This window comes from Silene latifolia, chromosome X, assembly GCF_048544455.1.
Source record: "Silene latifolia isolate original U9 population chromosome X, ASM4854445v1, whole genome shotgun sequence".
Taxonomy (NCBI): domain Eukaryota; kingdom Viridiplantae; phylum Streptophyta; class Magnoliopsida; order Caryophyllales; family Caryophyllaceae; genus Silene; species Silene latifolia.
The window spans coordinates 35,950,244-35,964,329 of record NC_133537.1 but is presented as its reverse complement, the minus strand read 5'-3'; the positions used below and the strand labels follow the sequence as shown (position 1 = coordinate 35,964,329).

General features: G+C 37.7%; 1 non-coding gene across 1 annotated transcript; it reads right to left on the bottom strand.

The window, feature by feature from the left end:
- Positions 1 to 5,263: 5,263 nt before the first annotated feature.
- Positions 5,264 to 5,370, bottom strand: LOC141624675 (small nucleolar RNA R71). The gene has a single exon (XR_012534481.1). It is a non-coding gene; the product is annotated as a small nucleolar RNA R71 (small nucleolar RNA).
- Positions 5,371 to 14,086: the final 8,716 nt, after the last annotated feature.

Here is a 14,086-nt window from a genome sequence, read left to right as displayed (position 1 = left end):
GAACACTTTCTTTTTGCCATTTCTTTGATGTTTGGCATTTCAATACATGACAATTTTAACTTTTCTTTACATTTCTTTTTGAACATTTTCAAAGTCACCCCAATTAGTAACAAGGGTGCCTTATATTTGAAGCATATGAGTTTTCATTTTTGTAACTCCTCTTTTTTTTTTGATGCAATTGTAAACTTTTTCTTTTCTTTTCACTTCTTGAACTCAAATTTTGAACAATTTTTGTGCCCATTCCCTTTGATGACAAAAATGTGGTAGAACATGAATGATGGTTGGTTGCATGGTTTCAAGGGTCAACTTGGAATAAACGGTAGCCAAGAAGTTATCACGCCACAAGGTACCCTTGACTAGGCCTTAATCCATGGGTCAAAGGATACTAGCATGACACGTCCTAGGGTGTTTTACAAGTATTCTAACAAGCAAAGTCTTAAGAAGAAAAAGCATATACAAGGGCCTATATACACTTGTCAAGCTTCCCAAATAGACGGTTTCACGAAATTTCCTAAATGCAACTACATGCCATGATGCAACTAACATATATACATCCTAATGCATATGCTTCTACCAACTAATATGCCAAATAATCTAAATGCAAGTCCTAAATTCACATTGTTTATTCCGCATCAATCAAAATAAAGCCACATAGCCATTAACATAAAGAGGAAAAAGGAGATTGGAAAGATCATACCATGCGGTCTTCTATATCCTCATGCCTCGGATGTGGTTTAGTCAATAAATGTGAAAAAGGATAAACAAACACAATATATATAATATATACAAGACTATGCTACAAGGGAAATGAACTTGTTTTTGGATTTTTAAATTTTTAAATTTTTTTTTTGTATTTTGTTTTAATGAAACTAAAGAACATATTTTAGTATTTTTCAAAATTTTTAATTTTTATCATTTTTGTTTAAAAAGGTCAAGTTAGAATTTCCCATCCCCACACTAGTATGGGCATTGTCCTCAATGGCCAATACGATAGGAAATTATGCAATTTATATGCATATGCATGATTTCTAAACTAAATGTAAATGATATATAAACAAGAGTGAATGCAAACTAAGCTATGCTATATGATGCATGGTTTTTGTTATGGTGGAGAGCATAATTTAGATTTGCTCCCAATGCATATGCATAGACTTCCCCAAACCAAAATAGACACTATTTCTAATGTCAAAAATTTTGGGGGAGTTCATGCACATAAAATGCAATGCATGAAACTAAAATTTGTCATTTTGGATTTTGAAAGTTGGGAAGAATAAAAATGAACACCTTAATGAAGCCAAGGTGTTAGTCCTTTAATGTTCTTAGGATTCCACAAAATGATCAAGATAAAATAAAAAACAAGAGAAGTAGACAAACCATAAAGGAGGTGTAAGAATGTAGGAGCCTACAAAAGTTTGCTAGTCCTCACCCATCGTGTCGTCATCATCATCTTCCTCCTCACTTGAGGCATCATCAACCTCCATGGATGTGGAGTCATGTCCACTCTCACTTTCACTTTCTTGTTCTTCCTCACTTTCCTCTTCTTCTTGAACTTCTTCATCTTCACCTTCTTGGTCACCACTCTCATCAACAACCATCTCCTCTCAACCCGGTCTACCACCACTAGAAGTGCTAGGAAAGAATACCTCCCTATCCGCCCAACTAGGCAAAGGACAAGATGGATCGAGAAGTCCTTGCCTAGCTAGATGTAGGAGGGGCGGATATTGGGCCTTGTAAGCATCAACTCTATCATTAAAAGCTTGTTTATGCATTTCCTTCATTAGTAGAGTCAAGTAATCATTTCCCGCCTTGGCATTTTTGGTGTTGAACTCGTGGTATTCAAATGGATAAGGTGGGGTGATAATGGAGGAGGAGGGCTTGACAACTTCTTCCCCTTGGTGTTGAATGATGTACTCAATCTCTTCGGAGAGTGGAAGAAAGTAGTTCGGTCGATGAACATTTAATCGGCAAATTTTGTTAGGCAAAGTGAAGGATCTAGCTTCATTTGTCAACCACCCATATTTGTTGTCAAGAGTATCGTTCTTGACCCATTTGAACTTTAGAATCATGGTGGGCAAATCAATAAGATGGCCTCCTTTTACCGGTATATAAGTGTTGTTCTTGTTGAAATCCCGGTTAAAATGCTTAGCCAAATAGGTAACTAATCCTCCATTGGCAATAAAGGCTGTGCCTTCTTTAACACAATCAACATTAAGCCATCGATCAACCAAAAGTTGTAAAGCATCGTATGGCTTGGTAAATTCTCTCCCAATGTTCAAAGCCGACTCAAGAAGGATAAAATCAAGTTTGGTAAGATGGTTTGTGCCATTTCTAGCTATAAAAGTATTCCCAATGACCTTATTCCATACTCTTATGCCCGGATGGTGGACTAAGAGAGCATGACAATCATGAAAACGTGTGAATTTCCTTCCGGAAATTGCCATCCAAAGAGGAGCGGGGTCATACTTGGTAGGCATCTTTGTAAATTTCGCACTATCACTAAGGCCAAGTATCTTACCCAATTCGTCATAAGATAAGCATCTATCAACATTTTCAAGACGAAACTCGATAATGGTTCGGGTCTCCACCTTTGTGACTTTCAAAGAGCTCAAAAACTCTAAGGTGAGGGAGGAGTATGTCAATTCTTGCATTGTAAACAATTTACTCAACCCCATAGACTCGAAAAAGGTCTTAGTTTACTCAAGGACACCCAATTTTGACAATGCATCTTCACATATGAACTTAGTAAACACGATAGTTTTCTTAGCAAAGGAAATAAATTTCTTCCTATGGGAGTCGGAAGTGAAGATTACCTCCGGATAGTCGGCTAATTGTTCAATGACCGGAGTAGTAGAAGTAGTAGCTTCCATAGGAGGATTTTGTTCTTGAATCTCCGACCTTGCCTCATGGACTACCAATGCCTTTGATGTTTGCTTATCAAGAATGGCTTGTTGCCTCTTATAAAGGGTCTTCTTTTGGGGTGCCTTGTTTCCACCTTTTGTTCTTGCCATACTCTGATAAGTGCATATTTTATATACTTTCATCCCCTATATTAGTTTCATTTTATTTGTTATTTAGCACTTATCATAGTGTCATAAGCTAATATTTGTTGTTCTAGTGTTTTTTCTTGTCTTAACATGTTTTTGTAGGAATCTAAGCATTTAAAGGCTTTTTCCTATCATTTTGTACACTAAGACCACTTAGCTAAACAAAGATCAAGTGTTGGACTAAGCATGGAGTATTGGAGTGGATTTTGCATGAAGAAATTGGTGGATCAACATGTTTAATTCAAATATTGTCAAAAGCAAAGTCAAGCCCGATACAAAAGTCCAACTTGAAAGTGAAGGCATTGGATGCTAAGGAAGCTTTGGATGCTAGGAATGTGAAGAATTAACCGGGTGATTAATCGCATCATTAACCATGAACATTGGATGCCTTTTGCAATTAAGAGGAGAATTAAGAGAAAATACCCGGATTACCACGACCCCGATCGGGGTTGGTGGCCCCGATCGGGGTTGCATGCCCTCAGATTTTTTTTATGTTTCTTTCCCCTCTCATATAAATAGGAGAGGTATTCCAAGGTTTTAGGCATCTCATTTTTACGTCTCATTTTCCTTACATAGCCTTAAGCAAATACAATTATCTCAATAGTTTTCTCATTAGTTTACAATTTAGTTAAGCTTGTAGTTCTTTAAACATTTGGTTCTAAGTTTTTTCAAGCATTTGGTTTTATTTATTCTTCCATACAAGTTCTCTATTATTAAGATATTTCTATTTCTAGTTTACATTTTACATATCTATTTAGTTTATACTAGTTTATAATTTAGCACTCTAATTAGATTACTCTAGTTTATTTTCTTTCACATGTTAAAACATTTAGTTCATATAAATCACTCAACCATGTTTATCATTTCTCTTTATATAGTTTACAATTTACACCTTAATATGAGTAGCTAAATCTCTTAGTCTAAGGGCTAGGGGAGCCATGCATAAATCAAATATATAACATGATAAAATAGGTTAATAATAATATTGTCTAAATTGCTTCTATCACATGCTTGTGCCATAATGTTTAATCTTTGTTTAAGGCCTTATTCAATTGATTAAGTTTGTTCATTCGTTCTATAAGTCGAGAGGCACGGAATTGAATTAGACAAAACATGTATAGTAGGACGACCTAGTCATGGACGAGAGTTTCTCTAGGACCCGGTCTATGGTTGACACTAATATCGTAAGGTGGGTGTCTCTAAGCCTAAGCAATTGACAATGTTATTAGTACCGAATTGATCATGATCGTATATTTACCCTTGCATGTGTGACCCGAACGCCTTAGACTCTCTTTTATCATATAATTTACATTACAATTTTCATTAATCATCAAACAAACCAATCAAACCAAAATTGAAGTCGACCTTGATAAAAATCTACCCATAGCAATTCACAATGTAATTCCCGTTTCCTTGTGGTTCGACCCTTATTACTACATTTATTTGTGTTTAGGGAATTTATCTTTGCATAAGTACGCGATAAGCCTATCAAATTTTGGCGCCGTTGCCGGGGAAACGGTTGTATTGCTTTTTGAATTGTCGATTTTTATCTTGTTTTCCTTTGTCTTGAGGAACACTTGTTCCTTGAGACCGTTACTTATCATTTTCCTAGAAATGGTTGTCTTATGCCCAGGTCCTCTCGCAGTGGAGAATTGCTTTCACCGGATTCCGATCCCGAGAAAACCTTTAGGAGAAGACGACGTTTTTGGAAGGAAGTGAAAGAAGCCACTTCTCCTATCCAAATTGAAAGTGCTATAATGTCTTACTTAGACGATCTAGAAGCCCTTGAAGAGGAGGAGGTTTCAAGTTCATCATCTCCACCACCATCACCATCTACTATCAAGAAGATGGTGAAACTTTCCGATCATTCAAAGCCCACCGCGGCCATGCTTCCGGCCGGAATCATAACCACTCAAATCCCCGCGCCGGAATTCGAGATCAAGCCGGCTTTCATTAGCCTTGTGTAGAGGAAGCAATTTGGGGGAAGTCCTTTGGAGGATCCCAATTTGCATGTGCAAAACTTTTGTGACTATTGCTCCATGATCCGTCAAACGGGGGTCACCCAAGCCCAAATAAGGGAAATACTTTTCCCTTTCTCTTTGAAAGATAAGGCCAAGCTTTGGATAAATAGCCTTGACCGCACCGCCATGGGAATCACCAATTGGGAAACTTTGGCTCTAGCCTTCTATCAAAGGTTTTTTCCACTGGAGAAAACTCAAACTTTGAGGAGCCAAATCACCGGATTCCGTCAACAAGCTCTTGAGAGCTTATATGAGGCTTGGGAGAGGTACAAAGAGCTTCAAAGACAATGCCCACATCATGGGCTAGATGATTGGTTTCTAGCAATAACATTCTATAATGGATGTTGTGCTGAGTCCCGAAGGATTCTTGATTCCACCAACAATGGGCGGTTTGATCAAAATAACACCGACCTTGCTCATGCCACGATCGAATCTATGGCGGTCCATGATGCACAATATGTCAATTCCCGAGTTGTGTCATCCAAAGGTAAAGAAGAATCTTCCAATAACTCCGTTTTGCTTGCTCAAATTGCCTTGCTCCAACAACAATTGGCGGAAAGAGATGCTAAAGATTCCCTTCAACAACTTAATGTCGTGTCTTCAACAAGTCAAATCATTGTTTTTGATGGTTGCGGAGGTGCCGGTCATTATGCCGCTCATTGCCGAGCTCCTATGGAAGAGGTAAATGCTTTTCAAGCTCTAAGACAAAGTTCATATCCACCGGGTACATTTTCCAACACTTATAACCCGAATTCAAAATTTCATCCGAACTTGTCTTACACTAGCAATAATGTGCTTAACCCTCAACCCCCACCACAACAAAATGCCTATGTTCCTCAACAACAAAAGTATATCCCTCCACCGGGTTATCAAAATCAACAAAGGCCCCCACAAAACAATTACCAACAAAATCCACCACAAAATACCCAACAAAACAATCAAGGAGTTGGTAAGCTCGAGGGCATGATAATCCAAATGCAAAGGGAATTATTGGCTCAAATTCAAAAAAATGATCAAGCTCATAGTGCCGCGGTCAAGATGTTGGAACAACAAGTGGCTCAACTAGCCGCTTCTAATTCTCAAAGGAAGAACAGTCAACTACCTCCCCAAGGTGAGCAACCACATGAAACTGTTAATTCTATTTCCTTGAGAAGTGGTACGAACTATGATGGGCCATCCATGACTTTGGATGAAGAAGTGGTTGTTAAAAAGGCCAAGCTTGGGGGAAATGATAAAAAGAAGGCTAGTGGAGAGCCTCTTATTAGGGACCGTGTACCATTTCCCCACCGGTTGTTGATGCTAAAAAGGAAGAGCAAGCTTAATGCCAAGGATGTTGAGTCCCCTATGCCCAAAGGAAGTGACAAGGTGGTTGTTGAAGAAGTCTCTCCTAATGCTAAGGAGAGTGATGTCGTTTCAAAGAAGGTGAGTGTTCCCAATGAAAAAGAGAAAGTGAAAGATGTGGAGGATGCTCCTCCCAAGGAAGTTGTTCAAATACCATTCCCCCATCTTCTAGCAAAGCACAAGGAAGAAGGTAAGTTCGGTAAGTTCATGGAAATGTGTAAAAATTTACAAGTCACCGTCCCATTTATGGAATTGCTTACCCAAGTCCCCTCTTATTCAAAGTTTATGAAGGAGATTCTCTCAAAGAAGCGATCCTTCAATGAGGTTGAGACCATTGCTTTCGCCGAAGAGTGTAGTGCACTCTTACAAAATAAGTCTCCCCCGAAACTTAAGGACCCCGGTAGCTATTCTATTCCTTGCACTATAGGCACATATACCATTAATAAGGCCCTTTGCGACCTAGGTGCTAGTGTAAGTGTTATGCCCTATTCCCTTTGTGAAAAACTTAACATGGGTGCTTTAAAATGCACAAGTATTACATTGCAAATGGCGGACCGTTCTTTAAAGCGACCTCTAGGTGTCTTAGAAGATGTTCCCGTCAAAGTTGGCAAGTTTTTCATACCCGTTGACTTCCTCATACTTGATATGGCCGAGGACTCACAAACCCCAATTATATTGGGAAGGCCATTTTTACGCACCGCGGGTGCGTTAATTGATGTGAAAAATGGGAGGTTGACATTGGAAGTGGGTCATGACCGGGTTTCCTTTAGCAAAAACAACACCATTAGAAGCCCAATGTTACAAGAGTCTTGTTATTTATTTAGCACTGTGGACTCTTCTTATGCCTCTACTACGCTTGAATCCTTACTAATGGATCCGTTGGAGGACGATATGGGTGTTGTTTGCTTTGTAGGTGACGATGCTAAGGGCACTATTGCTAAGAGTGCCAAAAAGAAGAAAGGGAAAGTTTATTTAAAAAATTTCAAATGGTTGCGGAATGCTAAAGGAGCTATGACATGGAGCTTGGTTGGTGGCAAGCTCAAGAACAAAACTTGAATCAATTAGCTTCTTACGTCGTGCGGGACGTTAAACCAGCGCTTCTTGGGAGGCAACCCAAGCTTTTTAATTGTTTTTATTTATTTTCTTGTTTTTAATTTTCCGCAATTTACTGTTTTTCGTAGATTAGTAATAAAATACTAGACTTGACGATGTTTGCTTTGTGATTTATAGGTAAACAATGAAGAAAAGGTGATTGTACGCTTCCCCAAGCATGAGACCCCGATCGGGGTCGTAACTCTCAACAAACGGGGAAGCCAAAAGAAATGCGGAAAAGGTCAAATCTGGTAAAATGTAGTCAACCCCGATCGGGGACGCAGCTTTTTCCGAAAAAAAAAAAAAAAATTTTAAAAATTACCTTATCACTTGCAAACATTATTGCTTCTTCAAATTTTCAATTTTGCGCTCTTTTATTGAATTTTTGATGCAAGGAAGAATCCCCCGAATTCATGCTAGCTTGAGGGGAGGCTAGCAAATCGAGTAAGTTTTAATTGCTTTGTATTTTAGTTTAATTTCTCGCAACCCATTAGACATGACCTCTAGTCCTTCTTGATTTGTGCTTTGAGCCATTTTTATGGTTTCGTTGGGTAGTTTAATTGTAGCACATTGAGGACAATGTTATGTTTAGCTTGGGGGGAGATATTGCATTTGCATATAGCGTAGTTTGCATGTAGTGTAGAAAATTTGAAAATTTTTGAGAGAAATTTTTGCTTTGTGTTTGCTTGTAGCCTACTTTCCTCTTTGCTTATCCTAATAATGGCTTATTGCTAATGATTTATTCTTTCATGTTGGGATATTAGCTACATGGGGATGTCTTGACATAGTAGGTGGGAGATGAAGAATGAACCGAATGGGCTCGATCTTGACTTGTAGCAAGCTACAAAATGGTAAGGTAGAACCTCTTTTTGACCGATGCATCCATATCCGGTCTCCCTTAGGTGAGTGTAGGTGTCTCCTTATAATGTGTGTTTCATCAAAACGCACAAGTATGGTTCTCATGTCATCTCTTGGTAAGCATGCATTCATTTGTTATTGCATTTTGGAGCCATTCACATGATATATTTGCCTTCTTGACCCCTTCAAAAACAATTTTCCATAGCTACATTATAACTTGCCTACCTTGTTGAGCTAGTAGCTTGTTTGGTCTTGTTTGGGTGCTCAATTGGGATTTGTTTCAAAGTTATGAAAATCATGTGAGCTTGGTCTTAATGCTCAAGAAATAAAAAAAGAGGAAAAAGAAAAAGAAAGATGAATTGAGAAAAATGGAAAAAAGGAGAAAAAAAGTTGAAAAAAGGAAATGGAAAAAAAGCATGAAAAAAAACGAGAATGAAATGAAAAAAGAAGTATGAATTGAAAAAAAAAAAAAAAGAAGAAGTTGATGTGAGAAACTCTCATGCATTATTCACATATTTTGGAGAGTTTTCTTATGATTTGAATTGCAACATTGGGTTAAAATTGGGATTGAGCATCCTTACTTTTGGTTGTTGCTAGCTTGACATTAACTCCACAATCCATAATTCATTTGTTCCCCCTTCTTACCCATTACATATTGCCTTCTTCTTACCAATTTGGCTTCTTTATCATGCTTGCATTTGATTGTTTTGGCTTACTAGTTTTGATTGTTTACCATATTAAATTGCGGGCACATTATTATAAGTCGAGGATAGTTGAGTGTTTATTCACAAAATTGTCCTTTCACATACAAAAGAGTTTGAGTGCTCCGTGAGAGTCCATAAGTCAAAAGATCATGCAAGAGCTTAAAGGTTTATTCAAAGTTTTCTATGCTACGCCGTCATGTAACTCTCATCCATGTTTTGCTCTATTCCTTGCCCATGTTGTTTCGGGTTTTTAAATCATTTTGCATAGCTTGTTTGGATAGTGCAATAGATGGGATTTGGTTTCTTGCTTGAGGACAAGCAAGGAATTAGTTTGGGGGAGTTTGATAAGTGCATATTTTATATACTTTCATCCCCTATATTAGCTCCATTTTATTTGTTATTTAGCACTTATCATAGTGTCATAAGCTAATATTTGTTGTTCTAGTGTTTTTGCTTGTCTTAACATGTTTTTATAGGAATCTAAGCATTTAAAGGCTTTTTCCTATCATTTTGTACACTAAGACCACTTAGCTAAACAAAGACCAAGTGTTGGACTAAGCATGGAGTATTGGAGTGGATTTTGCATGAAGAAATTGGTGGATCAACATGTTTAATTCAAATATTGTCAAAAGCAAAGTCAAGCCCGATACAAAAGTCCAACTTGAAAGTGAAGGCATTGGATGCTAAGGAAGCTTTGGATGCTAGGAATGTGAAGAATTAACCGGGTGATTAATCGCATCATTAACCATGAACATTGGATGCCTTTTGCAATTAAGAGGAGAATTAAGAGAAAATACCCGGATTACCACGACCCCGATCGGGGTTGGTGACCCCGATCGGGTTTGCATGCCCTCAGATTTTTTTACGTTTCTTTCCCCTATCCTATAAATAGGAGAGGTATTCCAAGGTTTTAGGCATCTCATTTTTACGTCTCATTTTCCTTACATAGCCTTAAGCAAATACAATTCTCTCAATAGTTTTCTCATTAGTTTACAATTTAGTTAAGCTTGTAGTTCTTCAAACATTTGGTTCTAAGTTTTTTCAAGCATTTGGTTTTATTTATTCTTCCATACAAGTTCTCTATTATTAAGGTATTTCTATTTCTAGTTTACATTTTACATATCTATTTAGTTTATACTAGTTTATAATTTAGCACTCTAATTAGATTACTCTAGTTTATTTTCTTTCACATGTTAAAACATTTAGTTCATATAAATCACTCAACCATGTTTATCATTTCTCTTTATGTAGTTTACAATTTACACCTTAATATGAGTAGTTAAATCTCTTAGTCTAAGGGCTAGGGGAGCCATGCATAAATCAAATATATAACATGATAAAATAGGTTAATAATAATATTGTCTAAATTGCTTCTATCACATGCTTGTGCCATAATGTTTAATCTTTGTTTAAGGCCTTATTCAATTGATTAAGTTTGTTCATTCGTTCTATAAGTCGAGAGGCACGGAATTGAATTAGACAAAACATGTATAGTAGGACGACCTAGTCATGGACGAGAGTTTCTCTAGGACCCGGTCCATGGTTGACACTAATATCGTAAGGTGGGTGTCTCTAAGCCTAAGCAATTGACAATGTTATTAGCTACCTTTTCAGTTTTCAACTACTTTTTCATCTACTTTTACCAAACTAGTTGTTGCCCCGCGCCCGAGCGGGCGCGGGACCGCAATTTAGAGAAACTTTGACAGAACTATACAGTGGCGTCTCGAGGTGGTAATTAAGTAGCCGTTCTATTGGAACACACGGTCTTGTGTCATTGGATTATTCAGAGTTAGGGAAAATGTTCACCATACATCAGGTAGTATGGCTCGTTGTGTAGCTAAATGTAAAGGAAAAGATATAGTCCATATATAAATACTACCGAACAGTTTGAGGATTATACTTCTTCCTGCAGAATAAGTTATTTATACAGACATTACAAAATGCACTCAGTGCTCGCACCCGACCACAGCCGTTCTAAATATAATAGTAGTGCTTAGCAGGCATTTTCTGCCTAAGTTGGCAATCTGTAAGCCGAGGCCTTGTTTACCTTAGAATCCGTGACTGTTACAAAACGTTCCCAAAAAACTGACCTAATTGCACTACTCCTCCCTCTTATTTAGATGGGAGATACATTTCTAAGCACCCACCGTAGCACTTGAGTGTGAGAAAGAGATGTAGCTGGTACAACATAAGGTCCTAAGTCTACCCATCCTACCCATCTCTCAAGTATATTATTTTAAGGTCAAGTTATTTTTATCGGGGGTGCACAAACGTGCGTCGGGAGCAAATATGCTCTGATACCAACTGTGACACCCTTATTCATTGCGGAAAAATAAACACGTAATTCTAGAATAAAACTGCATGGATATGTTTGTAATAGGTTTATTTGGGTAAAAACCTGTAATTTTTAAAACCTGAACCTGTTATAAAAGTATCCAAATGGGAAGGTGTCAAACATGCAAGGTCTAAAATAAATCTCATAATAAAACATCGCTAAAGTCGCGAAACAAAGTTATACAACCCAAATATGATAAAGGGAGACATATGTCCCTAAAAAGTATATAACATAAAAAGTGTTTAAGGGTCACAATAAAATAAAGCCAATCTAGGTCCCAAGGTTACTTTGCTCGCTAGCTCGTCCATGTACCCCATATATGCATCACCTACATCCAATCGCATTTTATACAAATACGAAAGCCACAGTCAGTGGGGAGTAACTCCGAGTTCTCCCAGCCACGAAATGTCATAATTAATATAACATGTAAACATAAGAATATGAATATGAATAACACATAGCCTTAGCATATAGATGCTAGACAATTGTGCTTATCATGTGAACAACAATAAAACAACACATAGTCCTAGCATGTGAATACTAGACCGACTCATACTACACTATCATGTGAATCACATAACATCCAGGAATCCAAACTCTATCAACCATAGCCGGCTTGCATCTCACCTTCTATGATTCATAGAATCATCAAACAAGAAAGGACAATATATCTAGAGACAGGCATAAGTTCTTAGGACGGTCAATAGTCACTCTGTAACTCGAGTCTATACCACAAGGTAAGGTAAACACCCTAGTCCTAAACCTGCGCAGACCTAGCGACATGCGGAAAATACCGCATCCAAGACCCATGATCACACACATAAGTACCCCTAAGGAGTCCACCAAAGGGTTGGCTAGTACTTAAGCTGACCACATACTTCTAAGAGTACGTTAGGAGGTCATGCCCTAACTTGGATATAAACTCACCAAGCTAAGACACAAAGGCTATTAAGCCGCAAACATACACTCGTCAAAGACTATAATGGCCTATCTATGACGAAGGCCGAAATACTCACCTAGGACCTAGTCCCAGCTTGAATACTTTAGCCCACACCACACCAGACAAGTAGGACACCCAATTAACCATAAGAGGGGCAAATAGTCCAAACTTGCACACACACAAATGATCATACACACCCTAGCATATGAAAGACTACGCAAGAGCATATTCAGTTGACAATCCAACAATATCTCCAATATCAATAATAATCCAAATTCCAGCTAACCAACAGTACCATAATCCATGAGAACAAGCTAAAATGGCAGAGAGGCAACAAGACTCAAGCATAAGGCATCCAAAGCATCCAACAACCAACATGTGAAATGATAATTACAAATATCAAGGCATAACATAAAACCTCCAATAACAACCAATCTCACCTCAAAGACAAACCCTCGACCCGAGTCCCGCGACGGGTCATCGGTCAAATCGAGGCTGACCGGTTTAAACCTAGTTTGACCAAACTCGTTCGGTCAATCTGGCCCAGCTTAGAGTCTTGACCTACTTTGGCCCAAATCACAAAATTCATTACAATATCATTTTCATGCACTATTCCAATTTCTATCATGTGAAAGACTATCAACATAAGAAAATATATTCCAACTTACAAAATAACTAATTCCACAAAATTCTCGCATAATAAAATAGCATAAATAACCGTCTCACACAAGGGTAAACTTTTCTATAAATTTTATCGATAAAACGACGCCATTTACTCATACGGACTCCGAATTGAGTGATTCAAGTGGCTAAACCACCTAATTTTTTGACGCCGTTCAATCTGTCATATTTTTGGAAACATTGGAAACCGTCTCGGTCTGGTACTGACGCGTTCGAGCCAAAACACGAACTTGTCACAACACATAATTCCTCATCTAAATTTGTTCCAAACAATAATATATAAATGGGTAACATAAATTAAACATAAGCATACTCATCTTACTCCATTCATTCATTTATCAACAAGATCGTCTCAAACAACAACAAACAACAACAAACAACAAATACAACTACTAATGTGACATTAATTCGTCGAGTAACTTGGAATAGTTACCTTAAGCTAGCAAAGAGACAAGTAATAACTTGAGAAAGCTTCTAAAACCCAAAATTACTCTTCATCTTCAACAACATATGAGTCACCTAACTCATCTTCAAATTCTTCACCTATAAGAACAACAAAAACACAATTATTAAGCTTAAATTCGAAACCCTAAAAAACGTGTCTTACACAAAAATTGGGGGAAATGAAAATAAAGCTTACTAGTAGATGAAGATTGAAGAGAGGATTCCAAATATATAATTTTTATGAGATTTTGTGGAGAAATGAAGGATTTATGGTGGCTTTAGGGATTGTAAGGAGGATTTTTAGTGGGTTTTTGGTGTTTGAGAGAAGGAGGAGATAGATTGAGTTATGGAGGAAATGAAAATTGGAAGAGGGGACAAATGGAGGGTAGGTGGCCAGCCAAAGGCATGGGGAGATGGGTCATTTGTTTACGTTTTGGTTCGTTTCGACGGAAATTAGAAATATTCGTCGAACGCGATTTCCGAGAAAACTAAAGTTCTTAAACACGATTTTACTAAAAGATTAAGTACTCATATGCCCAATATCTAAACTCGTTTACCCAACGACCGTAAGAAATGGGAAAATCCAAATTTTACGACTTTTATCCGAAATCTATTTTATCAAGGGA